At 35.7% G+C, this 12,967-nt stretch overlaps 1 long non-coding RNA gene across 2 annotated transcripts; it reads left to right on the top strand.

Moving 5' to 3' along the window:
• The first annotated feature begins 541 nt into the window (after positions 1 to 541).
• On the top strand, positions 542 to 9,904 carry Gm39524. 2 transcript variants are annotated; one of them, XR_001782877.1, is made up of 4 exons: positions 542 to 1,559; positions 1,914 to 2,044; positions 3,221 to 3,349; positions 9,873 to 9,904. It is a non-coding gene; the product is annotated as a predicted gene, 39524 (long non-coding RNA). The 2 variants fall into 2 exon arrangements; XR_878135.1 differs by having other exon boundaries at positions 542 to 2,044.
• The last annotated feature ends 3,063 nt before the right edge of the window (positions 9,905 to 12,967 follow it).

Here is a 12,967-nt window from a genome sequence, read left to right as displayed (position 1 = left end):
ACCCGCTCCTCAATACTTGATGCAGATGCTCTATCAATGTTCAGTATACAAGAGGTTGATAATGATATTTACATGGATGAGACTCTCCTTATCATGTACAAGTTCTTGATACCACTTAAGAGAAAAGAGAGAAATCCATATAGTTAAGTGTAGCCAATTTATCATTGTCTCAGTTCACTACAACTTGGTAATGCTTCTTTATTTCATTCCCCACTTGACTTTATACCATATACTGTTTTCTTTCTTTGTCACTGTTAATTAGGGTCACATTTTCATAAGAGTTTGTTGGAGGAAGGTGCTTATTTTATTGCATTATATTTGTTCTTACAATAGATATCTGAAAGCATTTTGAACTCATTCATTCATTTAACATTGGCTAATATTCTAAAAACTTTGTTACATTTATTTATCTATCATTGATTATTTATTTGTATATATATATATATATATATATATATATATATATATATATATATATATATGAACACATGCCACAGCATTCACAGATTGGTCAGATAGCCTGCAGGAATTGGTTCTCTTCTGACATGAGAGTTCTGGAGATCAAACTGAGGTAGTCAGGCTTGGCTACAGGTACCTTTCCTCTCTGAGTCATCTTGCTGTTCAAATTGGCTAGTTTTTTACAATAACCAACACTTTAAGAAATTGATCTCATATAATATTAGAGATTATATTGATTTTTAAGAATATTCTGAACCATAATGAAATTACATGATTGCTAAAAATATAAAACACTGTAAAAGTGATCATTTTATACCAGTCTGATCAACAAAATAACCAGAAGGTGTCATTTTACATAAGCCTTGGATTTCATGAAAATGGTAAAAAGTTGACTTTCATACAAAAATGGAATGAGTAAGTGCTGAAGTTGTAACAGTGTGAAGAACCCAACAGGGCATGAAAAGAGTTCAAAGTAGAATTTTAAAATGCAAAATGTATATGATCAGTCAGTATACAAAATAAATGCTGACTTGAAATCACAAATCCATTAAAAATAATATCATACCAGGCAATAAAACTATATCATTTGGGGTAGTCATTTGATCTAAGTAGATACTTATTAATTAACATGTAATTTTAAAGCTTGGGACAGACTATTTTATACTACATAACAATTCTGACTCATTTTATAACAAACAACGTATACTTTCCAATTTAGGACTTTAGTTTCCTCATGTGTAAAGTGTATTTTTTTCTAAAATCTCATGATTCTATCGTATACTTTTAGTATGAAAAGATAATTCTATGTAATCCTAAGAATGGATAAAGGAAAAAATGAATTTACAGCTCTGGACACTGTATAAGTTACTTTCCTTATATCACTGTTATGATTTCTACCTTAAATACCTTAAAGGGGGAAGGGCTTGTTTTGACTTACAGTATCGCAGTACCCAGCCCATGGTCAACGGACTCCATCTCCCAGATCCTGTGGTAAAGCAGAATATCTTGACATCAGGAGTGGAAAAAGAAGGAAGCCATTGAACAGGAGGAGGAAGCCGAATAGCAAGGACAAGATGAGGAGCCAGGTATAGCCTTCAAAGGTAAACATATGGGTTTGCTTTCTACAGCTAGATTTTACATCTTAGAATCTCCAGAACCTTCCAAAAATTGTGTACCAGGTCGGGACAAAGCATTCAACACATGAGCCTGTCAGGACACTTTATATTCAAACTATAACAAACTTAAAACCCTGAATCCCCAAGTAATTTTGCGTTGAAAATAACATTTGTGGGATTTTTTTTTTATTGTTTCAGTGGATTTCAACATTTTAAAATCTAATTATAGTGTGAGGGACTTCTATTCAAAAAATGTGCTTGAAACACTAAAGGAAACACCAATATTCTTTATTTGGTGCTGATATCATAATAATTTAGAGTTGTATTCTCTTCATGCAGACCAGAAATTGTGGTTGGCATTGGTTACTCTTGGCATCCATAACTAACAAAAGAGGACCTTTATGATTGATATAATTACTACAACAATACCAATGCCTGACAAGCAAAGCATCATTTGGAGGTTTACACAGGTAACAATTCCAATAAGGTAAAACATCATTGATAGGGGGAATATTCCACAGCTGTGATTTGCTTGTGCGGAAAGAGTACACTTACACACACACTATTTGCCACTTGATAAGAGAAGGAAATATCCTGGCTGTACACATGTTATTGTGAGTGTCTGATCATTTCTAGATAAATAGAGACTGACATGGCTACTATCATATAGTAAAATAAAAGGCAACAAACAAAAAGAAGATCACACTTTAATTGTTTTGTCAAGCATTTCCAGAAGTATTGTCATGATCTCTAATAGACCAGTAAATCAATGAGAGAAAGAAAAGCTTTATTCACACTCCACGGCTAGATAAGTGAAAGCCCACAAGAGTGAAAAGTGTGTTCAGGTTCTCAGAAGTAGTCATCTAGAAACTGATGTCTTGATAATCAGTACCAGATAACAAACTACCACATGGCCTCATAAGCATAAAATACAAACATCTTTTTGATCATAGACTGTGGATGTTAGCTCACCAGCTCTATCAACCTCATTTTATGTCAGTGATACATCTAGGGTCTTGCTGAATAGCTAGGGACAGTCAGCTACAGTTGCTGAGGAGAACTGGATCAATACTAGACTCTATCTTCCAGCTCATGAGCTTATATGAGTTCTCAGTCCAGGGCACAGAACAAGACAATGAGTAGAAACACACAATTGCTTTTGTAATCCTCCCAAAATGTCCCACTCTTCAAGGCATATTGTGTTTTCACATTCATAACTCATAATAAAGATGTGGTTAAGACAGACTTTTACCCACTAACACCTACTACTTGAAATATGAACCTGCGTTTTCATAGACTAACCTAATCTTTTTTTTTTTTTTTACTGTAATGCACAAATACAGTATAGTCCCTAAATGAAGCACAAATTTCAAGAGAAATAGCTGTCTCGTAAAAACTAAAAGTTCCTAGTGATATGTGTTAGACTGCAATATGGCGAGCATTAGTTCTTTCAAAATGTGCTTATTTGTCACTGACTCTAAGCTAGGGGCAGTACTGAGAAGCTTGCTTTTTAGAAATAAATACAGCAGTCACTTAAACTTAACAGTAGATGATGATGATGACAATGATGATGACGACGGTGATGATGTGTATCTGTGTTTGCCTGCTTGTATGTCTGTGCACTAGTGTGTACTTTTTGCTTTCAGAGGCCAGGAAAGGGCATCAGATCTTCAGGAAGTGGAGTTACAGGGAGTTATGAGCTATCATGTAGGGGCTAGGAATCAAACCATGTCCTCTGCAAGAACTTAACTGCTGAGCTACTTCTCCAGCCTAATGTAAGTTTTTTTGTTTTTTGTTTTTCTTGTTTTTTGTTTTTCTTTTTAGATTAATCACACACAAACCTTTTGTGCTTGATCACATTAGTACAAAAATTCATCTTTCCAGATTCTCCAAATTCAGTATTCTGATGTTGCTTCCAGGAAGCAAAGGGAAAAACAAGTTGTAGGGCACTTAAATAGTTCTACTCAATTATGCCATGCAGCTAGCTCTTAAATCAACTACCACATTCCTCCCAGACCTGCATACTAAACACATTTCCAATTCTTCTCTCTCCTCTCAAGCTTGATCTTATTTTAAAAAGAGAGCTAGGAGCACTGTATCTGTACTAAATGCCTGCAACTGTATCAAACTACAAAATCTGTTAACTACTTCTGTTATTTTTGAGATTATAATATAATTACAGCATTGTTCCCTTCCTCTTTCTCTTTCCAAACTCTCCCATATAGTCTTCCTTTCTAATTTTCAAATTCTTGGCTGCTGTTTTCATTAAATGTTGTTACATATACATACATGTATATTTTCCTAAATATATAAGCACAAGATTTTTGTATACTAAATATTTAAGATGAAAACATCAGATAGCTGTATCTTGTGAGGCTATGCCAGTGCCTGGCAAATATAGAAGTGGATTGTCACAGTCATCTGTTGGATGGAACACAGGGTCCACAATGGAAGAGCTAGAGAAAGTACCCAAGGAGCTGAAAGAGTCTGCAACCCTATAGGTGGAACAACAATATGAACTAACCAGTACCCCAGAGCTCCTGTCTCTAGCTTCATATGTAGCAGAAGATGGCCTAGTCGGCCATCATTGGGAAGAGAGGCCCCTTGGACTTGCAAACTTTATATTCCTCAGTACAGGGGAAAGTCAGGGCCAAGAAATGGGAGTGGGTGGGTAGGGGAGCAGGGCAGGGGGAGGGTACAGGGGACTTTAGGGATAACAATTGAAATGTAAATGAAGAGAATATCTAAGAAAAAAAGAAAAAAAATGAAAACATCAGGATCATTTCTACCTCAAGGTTCCAGTTCAGTAATATGTGTGTATGCTTGTGTGTGTGTGTGTGTGTGTGTGTGTGTGTGTGTGTGTGTGTGTGTGTGTGTGTATGTATGGGTATATTAGAGATGAAACAGATGTAGACTTGTGATCAGCCATTGAAAAATCTGATTATTATTTCCATTATACAGCAGCAAGTTTCCACTTAAAATTCCTGTTTTTTAATTTTTTTTTACTTATTTACATACTCAAATTTATGGGACACAATGAAAGCAGTGTTAAGAGAAAAGTTCATAGCACTAAGTGCCTTCATAAGAAATTAGAAAGTTCTCATATCAGTAATTTAAAAGTACACCTGAAAGCTCTGGAAAAAAGAAGCAGCAAGCACATCAAAGAGGAGTAGAGAGCATGATATAAGCAAAATCAGGACTGAAATCAGTCAGAAACAAAGAAAACAATACAAAGAAACAATGAAGTCAGGAGCTGATTCTTTGAGAAAATCTGCAAAATACACAAACACTTACACAAACAACCCAAAAGACAGAGACACAGTATTCAAGTAACCAAAATAAATAAAGAAAAGAGAGACAAAACCAATACTGAGGAAATTCAAGGAATCATCAGGTCTTCAAAAACCTGTACTCCACAAAATTAGAAAATCTTAATAAAATGGATGATTTTCTAGACTAATAGCACTTACCAAAATTAAATAAAGATCAAGTAGCCTATTTAAACAGCCCCACAACCCCCCCCCCCAATAGAAGCAGTCATTAAAAAGCCCCCTCCACCAAAAAAAAAAAAAAATCAAAACAAACAAACGGAAAAAATGCCGCCGACGGCCAGATGGTTTTAGAGCAGAATTCTACCAGACCTTCAAAGAAGAGCTAACACCAATACTCCTGAAATTATTCCACAAAATAGGAACAGAAGAAATGCTGCCAAACTCATTCTGTGAGGCTACAGTAACCCTGATACCTAAAGAAATTCTTAACAGATTATTATTGTATGTGTGTGTGTGAACATGTGTTGGTTTGTGATTACACATGTGGAAGTCAGAAGACAACTAGCTGAAGTCAGTTCTTTCCTTCTACCATATGGGTCTTATGGATCAAATTCAAATCACCAGACTTGGCAGCAACTACTTGTACTCACTGAACTGTCTTGGAGCCCCTTCTCCCTGAAACTCTCACTTAGTTTTTATAAATCTTTTTGCAGGACCCATGGTTAAACATAGATACAGGCTGGCTTCTCCTAATGAGTTAAAAGTACAATACTCAAAGTCCTGTTTAAAAATAAAAAAAAAGTTCCATTCTTCCTGCATCTAACCACTGTAACAGTCAAAGAAATCCTAACAAGTGACATATATGCTGCTATCATTCCACTTCCTGTCCTCATAAAAATGCGACTAATAAACAACAACACAGGGCAAGAGAGATGCCTCATCATTTAAGAGTACTGACTGCTCTTGCAGAGGTCCTGAATTCAATACCCAGCAACCAGATGGTGGTTCACCACCATCTGTAATGGGATCCAATGTCCTCTTCTGGTATGTCTGACCACTATAGTGTATTCATATAAATGAAATAAATGAATCCTTAAAAAATAAAATAAATGACAATACTTCTTTTTACTAAACCCAAGTGTCATATTAAAGTTCTTATCATATAGTTAATTATCATTACAGATTGGAATTTGCATTCAAGATGAACCTTATTTCAAATCTATGAGAGGCTTTCTATTTAGTAGAAAATATAAATATGTGAGTATGCATCAGTCTTCTACCTGCATTGCCTGTTTGATATCAGTTATTGGTGTTTCCTGGCTATCCATTCAGATGAGTAACCATGAGCTCTGCAAAGGTGGAATTGTGCAACTAAGGAACCAGTAGTTAAAATCTCAAGCAATGGTTAAGCATGTGAGGAGTGCCAAAGCCTGCCATTTATATTCAATAGAGCTGTCTTCCAATGAACAATCCTTACTCAAAAGCTGCCATTAGATTCGGTCAGACTATCAGAGATGTCATAGTCTCCTCCTGCACAGCACTCTATTCCCTACCTTTCTTTCATAAATGTCAGATATGAAATACAGTTTGGAAGCTATCCCTGCCCTTTCTCATTTCTATGCCTGATCCATTGTTCACTAACACAAGCTTCTTTCTCTCTCACACATTCCTGCCTCCAATTTAAAGTTGTTTTACTGGTGGTCCCAAACAACACATCACCAAATGCTATAAGAAGTTTTACTGCATGCCAATAATTTTATAAATGGGACTACATTAAAATTGAATTTGCTTTTTTAAAACCTTAATATCTGATATTTCCATAATGAATTCAGGGAAGATAAATGGGATGTTTAGGAAGACCACACAATTTGGGTTCTAGGGAACACTGACAGTTAACAGATGCTTTTCAGATGTTCTTTGGATTCCCCTTCTGAGCGAATTTTGCTACTATGAAACGTATTCTGGAGGCCATACATTATGTGGTCTCCTAGTGATACTGAATAATACTTAAAATTCCTCCAATTTATAAAGTTTCAATTCATCTATGTGAATTGAATTTCTCATTCCTTCCTGAATTCATTAAACACGAGAAATATTTAATGAGTTTCATTTAGCACAGTGTTATATGCTCAACACTCAGATTTAGAAAGAAAGAAAGAAAGAAAGAAAGAAAGAAAGAAAGAAAGAAAGAAAGAAAGAAAGAAAGAAAGGAAGGAAGGAAGGAAGGAAGGAAGAAAGGAAGAAAGGAAGAAAGGAAGAAAGGAAGAAAGGAAAAAGAAAGAAAGGAAGAAAGGAAAAAGAAAGAAAGAAAGAAAGAAAGAAAGAAAGAAAGAAAGAAAGAAAGAAAGAAAGAAAGAAAGAAAGAAAAAAAGAAATCCCAAAAAATTATTGGGTAATATTTTAAGTCAAGTTGTATTTCAGTGGCTAAAAGACTAATTTAAGAGATCAAGTTTTACCTGATTTCCTAGTTCACAAAGAGCATTCATAACAGCTAGTCTACCATGACAGATATTTTCTTCAGTGGGGATGACATGCTTCCCTTGGGACTATCTCTCTGGGCAGCAACAACTGCAGTGCAGGTTGCTGAATTCAGCTACATTTTTGTTGACAGATTGAAAGCCCAGAAGTGCTTTGAGTCTACCAGAAAACATTGGTCTTTTTTAGTAAGAGAATTGGAATTCTTTCAGTTGACTTTGCCCGTTTTATTCACTTATACATTTTTTAATGGAACATTTCTGTACTGCCAAGTTTATTTACCAGGATATGTTCTGCTATACATTTAAGCATTACAAATTTTCCACTTCTCAATTTTTAATGAAAATGGACCGAATAGAATATTGTTTCCTTGAACAAATTGAGACACCCTGATTTTGAGTGGTTTTATTTTTAGTTTTATTAGTTAGTTAGTTAGTTAGTTAGTTAGTTAGTTAGTTAGTTAGTTAGTTAGTTGAAAAACAGCATACTGTGGTCACATCTTCACAGCTCGCCATTTACCTGCTCCACGCATGGCAAGGTCTAGTATCCCAGGGAATACTCATTTAGAGCAAAGTGGAAAAATGATTTGTGATGTCAGGACCTACTTTATATTTGAAAATCTAGGCTGCATTTTATTTCAGTCAAAGGTGATGACAAAAATGGTGCATGTCAAAAGATAAACAACACGAATATTGGTCACTACGAATGCCATCTCTCTGAGTCTTGTAAGTTTAAGCACTTTCTTAAAACCATAAGATGATTACAACTGAACTACTGGCACATACAATCTTATTTTGTTGTTGCCTTATAATTTTTGGACCTCAGACAGCTCTGAATTTCTGCTTACAACATAAAATCCAGAATTGTTGGCATTTTCTGCATAATGAATGAAACATTTTAAGACAAAATTTTTAACAGTACAAGATGCTATCATTGGTCAGCATGCAGCTTTCCAATAGATGTCTTAAAATTTTCCTGTAAGTATCATTTAACATGCAAAAATTGTGAATTGCTTTACAAATGAGAAACCCAATTAATGTCACATTTACTTCCTGCCTTGGCATGACTAAAGTCAGCTGTAATGCTAACTTGTGTGACCAATATAATTTAGGAGAATATTGCTTCACATTTTTTTTAGAATTAATTTTTTTATTAGGTATTTTCCTCATTTACATTTCCAAAGCTATCCAAAAAGTCCCCAACACTTTTAAAGTCACAGTTTAGTCAGCAATATGGAAATCAATCCTGGTATGTCTAGTTGAACAAATTGGGGAATCTCCAACCGCCACAGCATTCCTAACATGAAAGAAACTATGAAAGACTCATAGGGGATAGGTGAGCAGCCAGTGATTACCTTAACTATCTATAGGCTCAACATGGAAAAATTTGGAATTTTCCTACTCTTTCCACAGCAATAATTACTCTCAACTTTATCTCATGCTTTTTCATTTCATGTATGTCTTTTTCTGTGACATCACTTAATCTGGAGGAATTCTAGTAAGACAATCATGACATTTGTTTCCATCTTCATGGTAAATACAGAAGGGTAGAAAACAGTGCGGAAATCAGGAAAGCCAATGTTCAGGACAGTACTATAATCCTAGAGGAAAGTCAATATTTAAGAGAGTAGAAGAGGATGGCCTTCAATGGGAGGAGAGGCCCTTGGTCTTGAGAAGATCATATGCCCCAGTACAGTGGAATGCCAGGGCCAGGAAGCAGGAGTGGGTGAGTTGGGGAGGAGGGGAGGGGGAGGGTAAGAGGGCTTTGAGGATAGTGTTTGAAATGTAAATGGAGAAGATATCTAATAAAAAAGAAAGAAAGAAAAAAAGAGAGAGTAGAAAATCTGGAGTTTTGCAAATAATATTCTACATTTCAGCTTCTCACTATTGTAAGCCATAGTTTCTTGATTTACAACAGTTATGATTTTATACATTCTTGATCACTTGTTATTGCAGAAAACCTCCTCCATTTCCATGTAAAATTTTCACCAGCCTGGACACTCTGGCCCAGGTTTTTCCCAAGTGAGTAGTATCATTCCAATGAGGACACCATTTTCTAAATTATCTCCTTATAATCTTGGGGATTTTCCCATTTTTCAAGATACATGAGTTGTGATGTTAGGCTCTGCTCTCATTAAAGTAGTTTCTTCAACTTTAGCACTAGAAAGTGCTCAGGTTACACACACTCCACACCTACTTTCAGGTACTGGAAATACTCCATTGCGTTTCTTATATTCCAAACTTGAAGTAATGACTAACACAGCATTTTAAAATGTATCTTTATGTGTATATGGATGTTTTCCTGCATATATGTGTGTGCGTGTGTGTGTGTGTGTGTGTGTGCAAAATGTATGTGCAATGCCATTGAAGATCAAAAGAAGGTGTCAGATGCCCTGAAACTGGAGTTAGAAATGGTTGTTAGTCATGATATGGGTGCTAGAATCCAAACCCCGGTAGTCAACAAGAGACCAAGTGCTCTTAATTGCTAACCCATCTCTCATGCCCCAGGTGATTTCTTGTTTTATTTACTTATTTTTTGGTTGTTCTCTTAGGGTTCCCATTGCAGAGAAGAGACACCATAACCAAGGCAACTATTATAAGGACAACATTTAATTGCGACTGGCTTGTAGGTTCAGAGATTCAGTCTATTATCATCAAGGCAGGAAGCATGACAGCATCCAGGCAGGCATGGTGCTGGAGATTTGCTGAGAGTTCTACATCTTGTCCCGAAGGGAAACAGGAAAAAGACTGGCATCTTCATGCAGCAAGAAGGAAGGAAGCTCAAAGCCCATCCCCACAGTGACAGACTTCCTCCAACAAGGCCACATCTACTCCAACAAGGTCCCACCTCGTAATAGTGTCAATTCCTGGGCCAAGCATATTCAAAACATCACAGCTGTTGTCTTTAATAATTTGAAGGATAAAAAGTTTCTTTTTTTTAAAACTAACTTTTATACAATAAAGCTTAATTACATCCATGGGCCTCTTAACACAAAAGTCTGTTTTATGATAGACTGTTTCCACGCACATACAAACGTCTCCTTTAAAGCTGATTAGGCTCCTATAGGGGATAAAAACCTGGGTGAACTGGTGGCATAAATAAAGTCAATTGTTGTTCCCTTACAATGGCTCTCCAGCAGCATGAATTCTATGTGCTTTCTTTGTTGGTTACCCTTTCAATCAAATTTGTAAGAAATCAACCTGCCACACTTTCTAAAGGATTCTCTTTTCCTATAGATATGAAAGGGAAAAATATTCCTTTAGGGATCATTTGTTTTGGACAGAGGGCTGTACTTACCTTCATAGAACTCACCTATACCTTCAAGTGACAATGGGTAGCCTACATTTAGATGACTCTTTCCTATTTCATCATATGATTGTAACCTCATGAGAACCTATTCAACTTGAAACCACAAAAAACCTAATGGCATACAATCACTCTCTCTATGGGTTCTATATACTTGGATTCAAACAACTGGAAACTGAACATATTTGGAAAAATATTGTCTCCGTATTACAAATGTATATAATTTTGTTCATTATTTCCTAAGTTATATGGGATAGCAAATATTTGCATAGAGCTTACTCAGTATCCGATAACATAAAATCTAGAAATAAAAGTTTACTGGAGGGTGTACCTAGTATACACATACAATGCCATTTTATATAAAGGTCCTGGGTACCAGGTGGAGTTTGGTATGTAAGACAGCATCCTGGAGTGAATATCCCATATATACCAGGAAAGGGGTATATTGTTCTCAATCTAGTAAAGTTTATATGATTTATTATATATATTATATGTTTATATATTATATGTGTACAATAATTATTATACTATATAAATAAAAATGGCTTATTGTAAAGCAAAAGATGACCAGAGTACAGCCAAAGCTAAATGTTTCCATACTTACTAAGCTGAGGCTAAGCCTGGATATGAGTATTAAGTAGACCTAGGTGTGGAGGAAAAGAAAAGAGAAAGAAAATGAACTATACATTATCTGTTTTTAATTTGGGGATAGAAAATTAAGATAATTGATTAACTTGAGGGTTTATATGTGTTATCAGACACAACTGCATTGATGTGAAGATTTCCTATGCTGCATTAATCACATATATTATACTTTTATGAAATTAAAAAATAAATTTAATAAAAACCTGCTACCAGTCAGCTTGGAGGCATGAGTAAACACAGCCATAATTTCTAAAACCTAGACTCACCAATCTAACTAGATTCACTCTGTCCCAAGACTCACAAGGTTAGAAACAAGGTGCCAAAGAGCTCAGGATTCCTTTCCTAGCTACATATTTATGGGCAGACTTTAGTTCCTATTGTTGGACTATGACCTTTGACTCCTAGAGGGCCTGCAGTTCCTACAAAGTGGCTCCACATGTAGTTCATATCTTAGCAGTTTTCTTCCTTGAGGCTACCAGAAGAGTATTTCTAATGCAGGAAACAAGACAGAATGAATAAATGAGTGAAAAGATATTTGTCAAGTACCTATTATATATAAATATGGTGTCAATTAGTCTGAGCATAGAAGTTCCTTCTTAAATACTTTAAGATATTGTGGTTTTTAGAGTAACAGGATGAAGATTTTAGAGTTAAAAACTTGACTCCTTAATGGTTAACTCCATCTGGAATAACTTCAAGAAGACATTAGAAATTTCTACAATTATTAAAGAAGGCACTACTGAAAATTGAAGCAGTTGGAGTTAGTGTTTGAACCAAAATGAGCAATTAAAGTGACAACTTTAACAAAATAAAGATGAATATAACCATTTCAAGAACTGTGACCTAATGGCTCACATTTTCCAGAGACTGAGAACTGCAAGAAGACCACTGATTCTGGCAATGCTAAGCAATATTGTGCCTGAGGGCTGCTCTGTCATGTTAATTTAAATTATTCACTGATATTATACAGATTAAGACTCAAGGATGCCAGGTTGCTCTGAGATGCTCTCTAGAGTCATGTGTGAGGTTGCAGGTATGACCTGTGTGCCTATGAATATAAAATGCAAAGCCCGACTTCTAGGCAATGACCCCTGTTGAAAAGAACATAGGAAAGTTTATTGTGCAAGCCAACACTGGAGCCAAGGTGACAACAGTTATGAGAAAGGACATTTGTGGGGAATAAGCAAATACAATAACTGAAACAATTTTCCTTTTTAATTATTCTTAGTACATTCATATAAGAATGGACACGATAGTACAGTTCAACCATAAATATAAATAAAAAAAAATTCATGATTTGAGAAGGGAAATAAGTTAATGCCTTTCTCTTTTCAGTCTTTTTCTGTGATGCCAGCAACCATACTCAAAGGTTCAGAGTAAACCCAGAGATAATATCCAGCAGAGTCACAAAAGGACAGGAGACACCAGGACAGCAATGTTTTTCATGTCTAAACAAAATGCTGGAGGAGTGACTTTAACCTGGCCTTTGTGTTTTAGCTAACTAAGCTCCTTTCGCCCTGCGCCTTTCCTAGGTTAGGAAAGCATGAGAATGCTTACATAAGGAGCAGTGAAGGAAATATACATTTTTCAAACAGAGTGGACACACTGTCTATGCTCTACTGTATGTCAACCACATGCAGCTTCCATCTGCCAAAGAAATGTGGTCATTGTAAAGTATAAGCCTATAGGGTGTGC

Source organism: Mus musculus, chromosome X (genome assembly GCF_000001635.26).
Source record: "Mus musculus strain C57BL/6J chromosome X, GRCm38.p6 C57BL/6J".
NCBI lineage: Eukaryota > Metazoa > Chordata > Mammalia > Rodentia > Muridae > Mus > Mus musculus.
The sequence above is the reverse complement of the archived record's forward strand: the minus strand, read 5'-3'. Positions and strand labels throughout refer to the sequence as shown.